Source organism: Humulus lupulus, chromosome 4, assembly GCF_963169125.1.
Source record: "Humulus lupulus chromosome 4, drHumLupu1.1, whole genome shotgun sequence".
Classification (NCBI taxonomy): domain Eukaryota; kingdom Viridiplantae; phylum Streptophyta; class Magnoliopsida; order Rosales; family Cannabaceae; genus Humulus; species Humulus lupulus.
Genome location: NC_084796.1, coordinates 233,914,687 through 233,929,792, shown reverse-complemented (window position 1 = coordinate 233,929,792; position 15,106 = coordinate 233,914,687). Strand labels below are relative to the sequence as shown.

The window sequence follows — 15,106 nt, the reverse complement described above, 5'->3', positions numbered from 1 at the left end:
ATCACTACAAGAAATCTGACATTTACCTACCAAATTTTTACCTACTTATATTTATTTGTAGGCAAAGATGAGTTTTACCTACCAATATTTAATGGTACGAATTATTCGTAGGTAAATATTGCAAAATATATAAACTATATCAAATTTATTTTTTGCTACCAATAAAATTGGTAGGTAAAGAGTTTTACCTACGTATATATTGGAGGGAAAATTTTCAGCTTTTGGAGCTTATTTTTCCCTCCAACTTTATTTTAATTTTTAAAATTTTATTAAAATTAATGATGATGTGTACAAAATTATCCTAGTGTGTGACAATATATAGTTATTTTATAATTTACACATTTTATCAATACATATATAATATAATAAAAACATAAATAAATTTATTACTTAATATCATTATATACTTATAACCCTAAACCTAACTTATCTCTCAACTCATCTCCATTCTTCCAAACACTCAGTCGCCTCTCTTCTCTCTTCTTTGAGCACTGCCTCTCTCTTCTCTCTTCTCCGAGCCCCGCCACAAGCCCCACCTCTCTCTTCTCTCTTCTCTGAGCCCATGGCTGAGAATAGCCGAGACCCTTCATCTCCATGGATGAATCCAAATGCCTTCTTCTCCATTGTTGAACCGAGATGCCTTCACCTGTTTTCTTGAACCCAGGCGCCTCATCCCCGATCTTGAACCCAGATTGTTGCCGTTCAACCTAAGCCACTGCGTCCATGACTAAGCCTCTATCATGTGCTGTATATGCTTGTGACCCTTTGTTCTCTCAGTACATCTTGGATCTTGAGGACCTCTGTTCTCTGTAAGTAATTATTTTCTGTTTATTGTTTAGAATATGTGTAGTTAGTAATATCTGTTTTGGATTGCTTAGTTTGGATTGAGGATTTTGGATTGCTTGGATGCATTGAGGGTCTTGGATTGCTTGGAGGCTATGAATTTTTCGGACTGGTTGATGGATTTGAGATTTTCCAATTGAGGTATTTTGTATGAGATCACAATGACTAAATCCCCAATAATCTGAAGGATTAGTGATGTTTCATTAATCTGAGGCATATTTTTCCATGTTTGTATATTGCCATGTGTTTTGGATTTTAGGTTTTCGAATTGCATAGTATATTGTTTATATATTTTTTATATTGACAGATTTAGAGTTAGGAAATTTATGTTTCTACTCTGTTTTGTTTATTGATATTTTTTTAGATTTGAGATTTTCAGATTATTTGTTATGTTGATATTAGCTTTAGATTTAGTTTTTCTTGTGTGTTTCTAATCTGTTTTGTGTCTCTGAAAAGCTTTAAATGTCACAGTTTGTGGCTCTAGAATGTCTTGTATATCTTCATTTTTATCTTGTTTGAAAGCAATAATTATTAATATTGTTGATTTTTTATAATCTAGATATTTTGATGAGTTTTTATTATTTGTGTAATATTGCCGACTGTGATGGTGAACATTTATCAGTTATTTGCATTTTGTGTGATTTTGAAATTAAAAGTTTTCGAATTAAATGTTTATTCCACTGTTATGTAGATTAATTGTTTTCTCTGTAGGGAAATGCAAATCTACTCATCCAAAGAGGGTTTAGTTAGTTTCTAATGAGAGTAACTCATTCAATATTGTCTTACTCTTTTCTCATGCTTGCTTATGATGTATTATTTCTAATGAGAGTAGCAATATTACTACAATTTGGACATCAGCCATCGGCCATGAGAGGTCGGTTCTGCTTAAACCGACTTAACACATGTTCATAAGTCGGTTTATACAGAACTGACTTATCATGTATGTCAAAGGTAAGCATAGGACGTCGATTGCGCGAGAACCGACCTCCCATGTGGACATGATAGGTCGGTTCTGTGTGAACCGACCTACCATGCTTGTAGAAGACATAATAGGTCGGTTCATGCAAAATCGACCTACCATGTACCGACCTCCCATGTCCTACCTTGCTGACATGGTAGGTCGCTACTATGTGAACCGACTTATCATGTCACATTATAAGAATTTTAAAATATATTAATTTATTTAAACTATAAATATATATATATATATGTAAGCTATTAGTGTATGAAATAAATGTAAGAAATTTATATTTATCAATATTACATCATAATGTTTTAAAGTATAAATAAATAAATAAATTAAATTAAATTAATATATTTTAAAATTTTAATAATGTAAAAACAAATTAGAGTATCTTTAACAATATATTTGTATAATGACAGGAAATCGAACTAACATGTCCTTTAAAAAATAATTTAAGACGCTACTCTTTTATCAAATTATTATTTATTTATTTTAAATTGTAAATTTTATTAAATTAAAATATTTTTTATTTATAAAATATAATTATAATGTAATATTAACAAATATAAATTTTACATTATTTGAATTTTAAATATATTAATTTATTTAAACAATACATATATAATTATTTCAGTATGAAATAAGTATAAAAAATATACTTATTAATATTATATATATTATAATTTTTGAAATATAAATAAGTTAATAAATTATTTGTAATTAAAACAAATGAATTTAATATTTTATAAACAATAAAATATTTTAATTTAATAGTATTTATAATTTAAAATAAAAAAACTTTATAAAATAATTTAGAGTATCTCTTTAATAATTTTTTAGATGACATGGTAGGTCAGTTGCGTGGGAAATGACTTCTCATGTGACATGGTAAGTCGGTTGTATAGAACCAACCTACCATGTCATTATAAAAATACATTATTAAAGATACTCTAATAAGTTTTATATTATTGAAATTTTAAAATATATTAATTTATTTAAACAATACATACATATAATTTATTTGGGCATGAAATAAGTATAAAAAATATATATTTATTAATATTACATATATTATAATTTTTGAAATATAAATAAATTAATAAATTATTTGTAATTAAAACAAATTAATTTAATTTTTTATAAACAAGAAAATATTTTAATTTAATAGTATTTATAATTTAAAATAAAAAAACTTTATAAAATAATTTAGAGTATCTTTTAAATAATTTTTTAGATGACATGGGAGGTCGGTTGTATAGAACCGACCTACCATGTCATTATAAAAATACATTATTAAAGATACTCTAATTAGTTTTATATTATTGAATTTTTAAAATATATTAATTTATTTAAACAATACATATATATATAACTTATTTGGGTATGAAATAAGTATAAAAAAAGATATATATTTATTAATATTACATATATTATAATTTTTGAAATATAAATAAATTAATAAATTATTTGTAATTAAAACAAATTAATTTAATTTTTTATAAACAAGAAAATATTTTAATTTAATAGTATTTATAATTTAAAATAAAAAACTTTATAAAATAATTTAGAGTATCTTTTTAATAATTTTTTAGATGACATGGTAAGTCAGTTGTGTGGGAAATGACTTCTCATGTGACATGGTACGTCAGTTGTATAGAACCGACCTACCATGTCATTATAAAAATACATTATTAAAGATACTCTAATTTGTTTTTATATTATTGAAATTTTAAAATATATTAATTTATTTAAACAATACATATATATATATAATTTATTTGGGTATGAAATAAGTATAAAAATATATATACTTATTAATATTACATATATTATAATTTTTAAATATAAATAAATTAATAAATTACTTGTAATTAAAACAAATTAATTAATTTTTTTATAAACAAGAAAATATTTTAATTTATTAGTATTTATAATTTAAAATAAAAAAACTTTATAAAATAATTTAGAGTATCTTTTTAATAATTTTTTAGATGACATGGTAGGTCGGTTGTGTGGGAAATGACTTCTCATGTGACATGGTAGGTCGGTTGTATAGAACCGATCTACCATGTCATTATAAAAATATATTATTAAAGATACTCTAATTTATTTTATATTATTGAAAATTTAAAATATATTAATTTATTTAAACAATACATATATATAATTTATTTGGGTATGAAATAAGTATAAAAAATATATATACTTATTAATATTACATATATTATAATTTTTAAATATAAATAAATTAATAAATTACTTGTAATTAAAACAAATTAATTAATTTTTTTATAAACAAGAAAATATTTTAATTTAATAGTATTTATAATTTAAAATAAAAAAACTTTATAAAATAATTTAGAGTTTCTCATTAATAATTTTTTAGATGACATGGTAGGTCGGTTGTGTGGGAAATGACTTCTCATTTGACATGGTAGGTTGGTTGTGTAGAACCGACCTACCATGTCATTATAAAAATACATTATTAAAGATAATCTAATTTGTTTTATATTATTGAAATTTTAAAATATATTAATTTATTTAAACAATACATATATATAATTTATTTGGGTATGAAATAAGTATAAAAAATATATACTTATTAAAATTACATATATTATAATTTTTGAAATATAAATAAATTAATAAATTATTTGTAATTAAAAAATTAATTTCATTTTTATAAACAAGAAAATATTTTAATTTAATAGTATTTATAATTTAAAATAAAAAAACTTTATAAAATAATTTAGAGTTTCTCTTTAATAATTTTTTTAGATGATATAGTAGGTCGGTTGTGTGGGAAATGACTTCTCGTGTGACATGGTAGGTCGGTTGTGTAGAACCGACCTATCATGTCATTATAAAAATATATTATTAAAGATACTCTAATTTTTTTATATTATTAAAATTTTAAAATATATTAATTTATCTAAATAATATATATATATAATTTATTTGGGGAAGAAATAAGTATAAATAAATAGATATTTATTAATATATTATAATTTTCTAATATAAATTAAATAATTATTTGGAATTAAAGAAAATTCAGCAAAAACAAAACAAAATTGCTGCCTCTTCTCTTCCTCGGCTTCCCATTCTTCTTTTCTCATTTGGTCTCGATTTCCCACTCTTTTCTTCTCAACTTGGCCTCCGACGACGCCTCCCAAAGGGTTTTGGCACTGTCCCCACTGCCATTGCCATTAGCCATTCAATCCATGGCAACCACTTTCGCTGAGAAATCAGAAGACGATCTTCGCAAGGAGATCGATGAGCTTCAACGCTAGCAATGCGAGGTCTGATTTTCCCTCTCTCTCACTTTTGGATGTATATTGTAGCACAGTGTGTTTTCTCTCTGATTTTCTCGGTAAATTTTTAGATTACTGACCACCTTTGGGATCCTCGGGGGCTTCGTCGGGGATGCTTGCTCGGCGCTGGTCCTTGTAACTTTGCCGCCAATGGTGCTCTTTAGAATTATGTTGCTCAATCTTTCTTTAATTTTCATTAATCCTTAGGTATTGATGGTAGACTTCTTGGGTTTTGGTTTATCTTAGTTATACTTAGTTTTCTGTTTGGTTGAAGAGAAAATATAAAAAAGTTAAGAAAAACACTATTTTTGAACCAATGGGAAGTCTTTTTTTTTTTCTTTTTCTGTTCTTTATAACATAGTCTAGAAATTGTATGATTCTAATTTTTGGAAGTAGGTGGAAGATTGAGAGATCACTGAGGATGCCAAAGCAAATGAGGACGTGAATGAAGATGATTCGGTCAAGGAAGTTACTTATGGAAATTTGCTGCAAAGTGGTTGGTCCAGGAGAGATGGCAATCAAAGACCAATGAGGAAGGTAAATTCATATCACTTTACTAGTCTTCTTTTGGATTTTCTCTTTCTTGTTTGTTAGCTTAGTAGGTAGACCCTTGCAAAACAGAAGTTGAACAGAATAACTTTATTTGAGCTAGTGTTTAGCTTCTCTTTATTTAATTATCAAGTTAAGCTCTAATGTTTGAGTTATGAGGTTATTATCTATTTTGAATATCTGAATTTATAGATCAATCACACGTCGGAACCAACCATAAAGATCTTAGATATTTGTCTGGCCTTACCAATTGACTTCCCATTAGCTATTGAAGAAAAGATGATATGGTAGTTGTTTACATCACAAAAGGGGAAAATATGCTACTAAGATATGAGAGCTAGTGATTAATTTGACTTTTATTTAAAACAAAAAAGAGTTTACAGGTCATCACACATTTGTGTAATAATTATTATGATGGCTGCTGTCTTAGTTAAGTACTTTGATATTATTTGCATGTAATTGATGCATGATAAATGCTTGGAAATGAACGTACACCTACTTCAGGGTGGCACCTTGGGTTTATAAAGTTAAAAGGGTTTGAGGGACTCTCTTTCTTAGATTTAGTTAGAGATTGGAACAACTTGTTGCAAAGTTGCTGCCGTTTCTGTTTCATAACTTTCATTTGTTTGTGTTCATTGCTGTTTCTCAGGTCTTATGTTTTCATCCAAATGATGTTTACATGTTCCTTTTACATTGTATTTCATTCAAATGAATAATACAAAGTTTTGTTCTTTTGTTCTTTTTTTTTTTTTTTTTTAAAAAGGAACATACTTCCCCCGTTAATTTATATAAGTATTTGCCTCATTGACATTTACTCAAGAAGATATGACTATGTGGTTGCTTTTATTATTTATATATTTTTTAAAGTGTTTGTTTGTTGATAGTTTTGAGTATATATTTGTGTTTCAAGTTTTTGGCATAGTAAGTGCTTTTTTAGTGTATAAATGAAATTTTAATGTATTCTACTGCAAACAAAAGCGATTTGAACTTCTAAATTTATAACCTCTTAATTTTGGGCAAAAATATTGAATGGACGTGGGCAGAGTTTTGGATGTTTATCATGTAAATTGCTAAACTTTGAACTGACTTGTCACGAAGCAATATTCTGTGTAGAGGCTTGAAAAGCGGAGGAGAGATATGGTTTGTTAATCACATATGTAATTGACCTGCTGGTGAACATCAATGCTTTTTCTATTAGGAAATCTAGCTATACTAATTAATTTTTTATGCTTTTGCCCATGTTGTGTCAGACTCTGTGGGCACGTGTTTATGCCAAGACAGAAGAGAAGAAGTTGGAATTACTGTATCTTCGGTGGAGTGAGCACCATAAAAAACACTGCAATTTTATAAGGTAGAGTCTCCATCAATGATTTTTTTTTTTGGTTTTAAGTTAGTGTTTATCTCTTTATCAATGTTCTTTCAAAATTGATGAATCCAATATGGTAAAATTTTAACTGTAACTTTTTTGCAGGTTATTTTTATTTTTGACCCAAAAGTGTCTATATTCACATTTTATTGAGCCGAAGATAAGTTTTTCTGTTCATGTGCATAATAGTATTGAAGCAAGTTGATGAATGAGTGAAGTTTCTTGCTGTATAGCAAGGTTTTAGGTAGAAATTCAAAACCCATTTGTTTTAATTGTTGGCTCATATTTTATTGTTTTGAATTTATTCTTTTCAGGACTAAGACAGAGCCTCCAATTTATTATTTGATGAAGAAGCCACTGGATGCAGATGAAATTGAGGCTGAGCAGCGAAAAGAACAGGTTTTTATTCATCTTGTATTTCTCTAAGGCATACTAGGTCACCCATTGGTGCTGTAGCCTGTAGGTGCTGTAATATGCAATGGCAATGGCACAACAAAGAATAGTGTTGGCGTCTATGGGAGTGCATGTTGTGGTCATGAAGTCCGTTGCTCTGCTTCTTATGGTTGGAGTTTGGGTATTTATTATGGCCATCAATCTATTAATCTATGTTTTGTATATTTGTACATTGTATTATATATGTAAATTTGGATAGAAATGAGTATTCTATATTTATATATATATTGTATATACTATAAATTTGTACAGATCTAAAGGTTTATTGTGATTTTGATATTGGTTCTATTCATTTTGATGCTCGATTTCAATAGTGTGAGGTATCTACAAGTTAATATGAAAGAAAATATACAAGTTAATATGAAAAAAAAATAGAACACCACAAGTCGTGTGTACAAAAACTGAGGTGTGATGCAGAACATCATATGATGCAGAACATCATAGGTCGGTTGTGCAACCGACCTCCCCTGCTGTACATCATAGGTCGGTTGTGCAACCGATCTCTCTTGCTGTACACCATAGGTCGGTTGTGCAACCGACCTACCCTGCTGTACACCATAGGTCGGTTGTGCAACCGACCTACCATGTATTCACATGGTAAGTCATTGCATGGGAGGTCGGTTCCAAACCGACTTATGAACGTTTATAAGTCGGTTTTTAACTGACTTCTCGTGTAATTTTTGTAGTAGTACTGTTTCTCATTACTTACATAGGGTTAAATGATAGGCTCTATGGACCTTACTAGGCTCTATGGTTCTCTATGATTTTTTTTCTAGAGATCCCCAATGACCAATCCTCGCATGAATTGATAAGGATCCAATAAGTCCAACATTTTTTTTAGTTTTTTATGTGGTTATTCAAATCTATTAAATGATTTATGCCAAATTATATTGTATGTTGTTGACTAATTGACTTGAATGAAATATGAGATTTTGAGTATGGGGTGAAAAACTGATTTTGGTGAGATTCTTTGATTGTAACATCATAATCTTTATGCTTGCTGAATTTGACATAATTCTGGATTTGTTTGAACTAACTTATATGCTTGCTATCCATATATGTATATAAGAAACTAGATTTTATGATTCTTTTGCAGATTTAAACTTTATTTATTGTTTTATTGAGATAAGGTTTGACAAATTTTTGTTTTGATGATTAGTGTGTTTCAGCTTTGAGTTGTGTAGAGTTTTTCAGTTATTTTTCATTGTTGTGATCTGGTTTATGTGTTTCATTGCTATTCTAGTTTATTTGTTTGATTAATCTTAAGCTTTGAGTTGTGATTCATGGTTTTGGGGTTTTGTTCATGTTCAGGGAGTTTGTCATATTTGATATTGTTTTCCCTATGCTTTCACTGTCCTAAATCTGATTGATCAAACTTTCTTTTATGTATTATAGCTGATGAACTTGACTAAGGATGAGTTTTTTTTTAATAGTTAAGCACTGATTCTATTTATTTATTTGTTGTTATGTTTCTAAAGTTTTTTAATAGTTAAGTACTGGTTCTTCTGGGTACATATGCTAATGCTTTTAAATGTGTCATCTTACAAGTTAGATTTGCTCTTGTTTCTGATATTTGTATTTAGCTTTAGTGTTGCTCTTTGATCGTAGGGTTTGGTTTTGTTTTGAGCAAACAATCTGTTTTAATATGTTTATATATGAAGGAATCTATTTAGAGTAAGGATTTGGTTTAATATATGTTGTTTGGTACTTTGTTTCTGATATTTGTATTAAGCTTTGGTGTTGCTATTTGAATGTAGGGTCTGGTTCTGTTTTGAGGAAGGAATCTGTTTTAATGCCTATATATGAAGGGATCTATTTTGAGCTAGGATATATTTTAGTATATTTTGTTTGATACTTTGTTTCTGATATTTGTATTAAGATTTAGTGTTGCTCTTTGGCTGTAGGGTTTGGTTCTATATCTATAATCTGATTTTTAGTTTGTGGATTTATGCCATTGTTACTTTGAATTTATTTTGCCAATGATGATTAAGAATAAGTGTACTTATTTTATGTTGGTGATTATGAGACTTGATGTGCTCATATATTTGTTTTTAATATATGCTGGTATGTCAAGTGTCATAAATGTCCATAATAATAAATCATATATAATTTGAAATCCTTATGATGATTAAATTGGGGATATTTTTTATGTTGAAGTTAATTACAGCCATTCCCACTATCGCCAACCCAAACCTCACCTCTCAAAGCCATCATCGACATTCTCAGAGTTCAGTTAGAGAAAGGAGGCTCTCGTGCAATAATTCCAAAGTGAAGAATATCAAGAAAAATGTTGTTAGAGAAAAGAGAATTGTATGGAATTGTTGATATTTTATTTTATGAAATGTAATTAGTATAACACTTATCATTTAATAAGCAATGAATATTTTATAATATATGTTTGTTTATTTTTTTATTCATGTTAAATAATTTATTTGAGGAATAATGGTAAATATTTTTAAAATTAACTTCTTTCATTTATTGTTTATATTAAATTAAATTTATTGATATAATTAAAATTACCTACATATAAACATTATCTTTACTCGCAAATAAATAAGTGTAGGTAAAAATAGGTATACCAACTCATGCCACATGGACTAGTCATTTAGTGCCACGTAACCAATAAAAAGGGACAAGTAACCCAATCATTTAGTGTCACGTGTTTCACTAAAAATTTGCCACAAGGCTTGCCACGTCAGTTGAAAATTAGATGCCACGTCAAACAACTCCAAGTCATTTCTGTGGGGTCCACATAAGTTTTACCTACCAATATGTCAATCGTAGGCAATGGTACCTTTCTCGACTAACTATAGCCTACCAATACAAAATTGGTCAAATATATGTAGGTTAAAGAATTTACCTACCAATACGCTATCTTTACTCACGATTAATATTGGTAGGTAAATGTTGAATTTCTTGTAGTGGATCTACTAACTTCCAGGTGTGATTTTGAAGTATAGATTCAATCTCACTATTAATAGCTTATTTCCATATAGAGCCTTCAGTGGAGTTCACAGCTTCATCAATGTTTTGAGGTTCACCTTCTAGCAAATAGGTCAGAAAATCTGGACCAAAAGAATTTTCTGTTCTAATTCTTTTGCTACGTCTAGGTTTATCCTCAGACTCTTGATTTTGATCTTGACTATTTTCAGCAATAGTCTCATGTGTTCGTTTTAGCGAACTAGAATCCTTTTTTGATCTACATGGAAATACGTGTTCAAAGAATGACACATTTCTGGATTCCATTATTGTGTTTTTGTGTATGTCAGATATTTTAGACTCATGCACTAGAAACCGATATGAGCTACTATTATGTGCATAACCAATGAAAATGCAATCAATAGTTTTTGGACCTATTTTTACCATTTTTGGTAAAGGTACAACCACTTTGGCAAGACACTCCCACACTCATAAGTATTTGAAGGAAGGTTCTGTTCTTTTCCATAACTCATAAGGAGTTTTATCTTCTTTCTTTTTGGGTATTTTATTTAAAAGATGATTATCTGACAAAACAGCTTCTCCTCATATGTTCTGAGGCAATCCAGAACTAATCAACATTGCATTCATTATTTCTTTCAATGTACGATTTTTTCATTCAGCAACACCATTTTGTTGAGGTGAATAAGGTGCAGCGGTTTCATAGATGATTCCATGTTTAGCACAGAATTCAAGAAACGGCGATTCATACTCACGACCTCGATCACTTCTCAACACCTTAATCTTTTTGTTAAGTTGATTCTCAACTTCGGTCTTATAGAGAACAAATTCCTCTATAGCCTTGTCTTTGCTTTTTAGCATATACACATAGCAATATTTAGTGCTATCATCAACAAGGGTAATAATTACTTATGGCCTCCCCTTGTTTGAACAAATTTTAAATCATATACATCACTATGTATTAAATTTAGGGGTTCATTATTCCTTTCAATCGTTTTGAAGGATGACCTTGTTAGTTTTGCCTCAACACATGTTTCACATTTATGATTTGAATCAATATGAAATTTTGGTATATAATTCAAGTTAATTAATCTCCGTAGAGTGTCATAATTAACATGTCCTAGTCTACCACGCCAAACATTAGAAGACTCAAGCAAATAAGTAAAAGAGTTATTAACTTTATTGATATTTGGTTTAACAATCATTACATTGAGTTTAAACAACCCATCAGTTACATAACCCCTTCCCACATACATTCCACTTTTGGACAGAACAAATTGGTCTGACTCAAATACAATACGGAATCAGTGCTTGTTCAGTAGTGAACTAGACACTAGGTTTTTACGGATCTCTGGTACGTACATCACGTTGTTCAGAGTCAGCTCCAATCCAAAAGTCATTTTCAAGATCACACTTCCTTGACCCGCAATTTGAGATGTGGCAGAGTTTCCCATGAAAAACTTCTCGCCATTATCTACCTGTTCAAAAGATTTGAACAAACTCTTGTCTGAGCATACATGCCGAGTGGCACCAGTATCAATCCACCACTCCTTTGGGTTGGAATTGACTAGGTTTATCTTAGAAACCATGGCTGATAGATTTATTAGATCAACATCTTTGGAGATGCTAGCCACCATATTAGCCTCATTTTTTTTTTCTTCTTTGATAGTCTACAATCCGTGGACTTGTGACCCGACTTGTTGCAGTTAAAACACTTGCCAAGAAATTTGAACGACTTTTTGGAGATTTCTCCTTTTGGAGCAAACTTGAACCCTTTATCATTGGGTTTGTAGTTCTTCTTTCCCTTATAATTTTGACCTTGTTCCATCAAATTGGCTTTATCCACATCTTGTTTAGAACTCATTTTGTCAGAAATCTTGTTCTCTTCTTCAATACGAAGTCTAGCAATCAATTCATCATTGCTCACATGTTTTCATTTGTGTTTCAGATAGCTCTTGAACTCCATCCAAGCAGGGGGTGACTTTTCAATCAATGCAGCTACTTGGAAGGTCTCACTTAGGATCATACCCTCAGAGTGAATCTCATGCAAGATAATTTAGAATTCTTGAGCTTGACTACTCACAGATTTGGAATCTACCATTTTATAATTTAGGAACCATCCAACCACAAATTTCTTTGCACCAGCATCCTCAGATGTATATTTCCGGTTTAAGGACTCCCATAGTTCTCTAGATGTGTTCTTTGTATCAAAGAATTCATACAAAGAGTTTTCCAAACCATTCAAAATGTAGTTTCGACAGAGAAAATCATCATTTATCTAGTCTTTAACAATCTTAATGACATGGATATCTTTTTCAGTTTCTTTGAGATTTTGTTCATCATCGGTAACGAATCTCGCAAGATTCATCGTAGTTAGATAGAACAACATTTTTTCCTCCCACCTTTTAAAACTCTGTTCATTGAATTTTTCAAGTATTTCCCTAGCTCTTAGAGGATGGTTTGTACGAACCATAGCAAAACCCCATTGGGTATGAGCTTGAACTGCCAAGGCTGGCGACTCAGCTGTCACCTCATTATTCCCGCCATTTTGGTTTGCTTCAGTTGTCATTTTGTCTGAAATCACAAAACTAATAGTGTTATTTTCCTAACAACAGAAAAATATATGGGTTCTCTTAGATCAAACTTAAAGATAATTCTCAGGTTAGCCTGGAAGGTTAAAAAACCCAACCATTCGTGGTTTATCCTCTCGTAGAATATTTCTATTGAGTATTTATCCAGTCCCAAATACAAATATCTCTACTAGATAATTTCCAAAGAATACTAGGAGGGTCTAGCCCCTGCCTCAGCAGTCTAGTTTCTTTGAAAATATTCAGTTCCCAGAACTTCTCTATTGAGATTTAAGTTCAAACGAACTTTTCGCAATAATAATATCTTTCAATATATAGATATAGAAATATCACTAATATATATATTAAACATTATAATAATATAAAATATAACTAACATTCAAATATTATATTTAAACAATAATATATTTTAAGATTGTAGGAAAAATATAGCGTAATTAGATATAACACCTGAATAAATATACTTTATATCTACTAAATATAATATATAACACAATATGATAAGTATAATATTTATATCTACTAAATTAAAGATACATATATATTATAATTATAAATAACACAATATAAATAACTATAACATAAATAGTGTTGACGCGGTTCTTCGCCAACATGTAATTAAGAAAATAAGAGGAAGGGATTAGTGCTTATGTTGAACCGAAATAGATGAATGATCTTTTGAAAATGAGCTGGTGACACAATTACGTTTTAGGTGGTTCAAAGGTTAAAATCCTTCTACTCCACCAGTCAATATTATTGCTATATGCTTGGTATTCTTTTACAGAGTATTTCTTACATAATAGAATCCAACCCTTTGCAACTCCTAGGGTCTCCATATTTATAGGAGAGGGCACCTGGGAGTTGGTAAGAAGGTCATCCCGTGACCTGCTTACCTATCATGTCAACTCTGTGACATTCATGATTAATTCCTAAAACCTGACACATGAAGTGTGGTCTAATCAATAGGTAAGGGGATAATGGGCCACACGGCCCAACCCAGTCGTGGGTGTCTGAATACGCACGTTCATGCTGCGTGTCCGAGAAGTCAGGGATATATCTGATGGCTGTCGTATACCACACAAATTTAACAATAATTTTTCTTTCAATACTTTCAATTATTTCAGTATAATAGCAAGTACAGGTCGAACCCACGAGGACTATCGTTCACTTTATTATTCAAGAATTAAGACTAAAACTTAAAAGGGGATTTTGATTTTTTATGCAAAATTAAATAACATAAATTAGAAAGAAAAATAAAGATTTGGATTACTATATTAAAAAGCAGTTAAAGGTTAATCTCCACCCTCGACAATCATTCCTAATCACTAATAATAAATATTATTCCAATTTCTCAATTAAACTATTAACCCCGCAGATAACGCTAAAGCATACAATTATCCCAGTCTCCCTATTATAAGTAATCAAGGCGAAGCGCTCAATAATTAACTCTTTTATCTAAGCAATAAATCTATGAAGCATACAATCTATTTAACTTAGATAAAGCATTAAGTTCTATGGAAACAAGTTAATCTAGGCAATAAATTAATGAAGCATATAATTCATTTAACCTAGGTTCTATTTTTCATCACAATCAACAATTCTTTTGACTTAACTATCAATTGCAATTTATCACACACACTTAGAATCCTAAACTATTAGGTGAGTAGTAATTCTAAGATGACAATTGAACAATGTAAAACCTTAATTAGTTGGCCACCTAACAAGAAATTACAAGATTCATAACATTCAATTGGAAAAATAGAAACAATCTAATATTGAGAGAAATTGAAGAACAATATTCATTATTAATAATCAAGAATTCATGTCTTGGGTTTTGAATTAACCCTTAACCTAAAAAGAATCTACTCCATAATTGTAATCATAATCACAAACATAATTATAATTAAAATTATAGAGGTTAAGGAAAGAAAAGAAACTAGATGGATGAACAAGATTGTTGTCGCGTTGTAGTCTTCTTTCCAGCCCCTTCAGAGTCTCTTTTTCTCTCTAAACCGTAATCAAAACTTAATCTAAAATTAACCCTAATAATTATTTATAGTCTCAATTAAATTCTAATTAAAAAGAAATAAAAAAT

At 29.5% G+C, this 15,106-nt stretch overlaps 1 long non-coding RNA gene across 3 annotated transcripts; it reads left to right on the top strand.

Moving 5' to 3' along the window:
- The first annotated feature begins 4,856 nt into the window (after window positions 1-4,856).
- LOC133831320 (uncharacterized) lies at window positions 4,857-7,792 on the top strand. Of its 3 annotated transcripts, none has more exons than XR_009892484.1 (5): window positions 4,857-5,106; window positions 5,190-5,325; window positions 5,515-5,655; window positions 6,918-7,018; window positions 7,139-7,792. It is a non-coding gene; the product is annotated as an uncharacterized LOC133831320 (long non-coding RNA). The 3 variants fall into 3 exon arrangements; XR_009892483.1 differs by having other exon boundaries at window positions 4,858-5,106; window positions 5,190-5,271; XR_009892482.1 differs by having other exon boundaries at window positions 4,859-5,106; window positions 5,190-5,271; window positions 7,348-7,792.
- The last annotated feature ends 7,314 nt before the right edge of the window (window positions 7,793-15,106 follow it).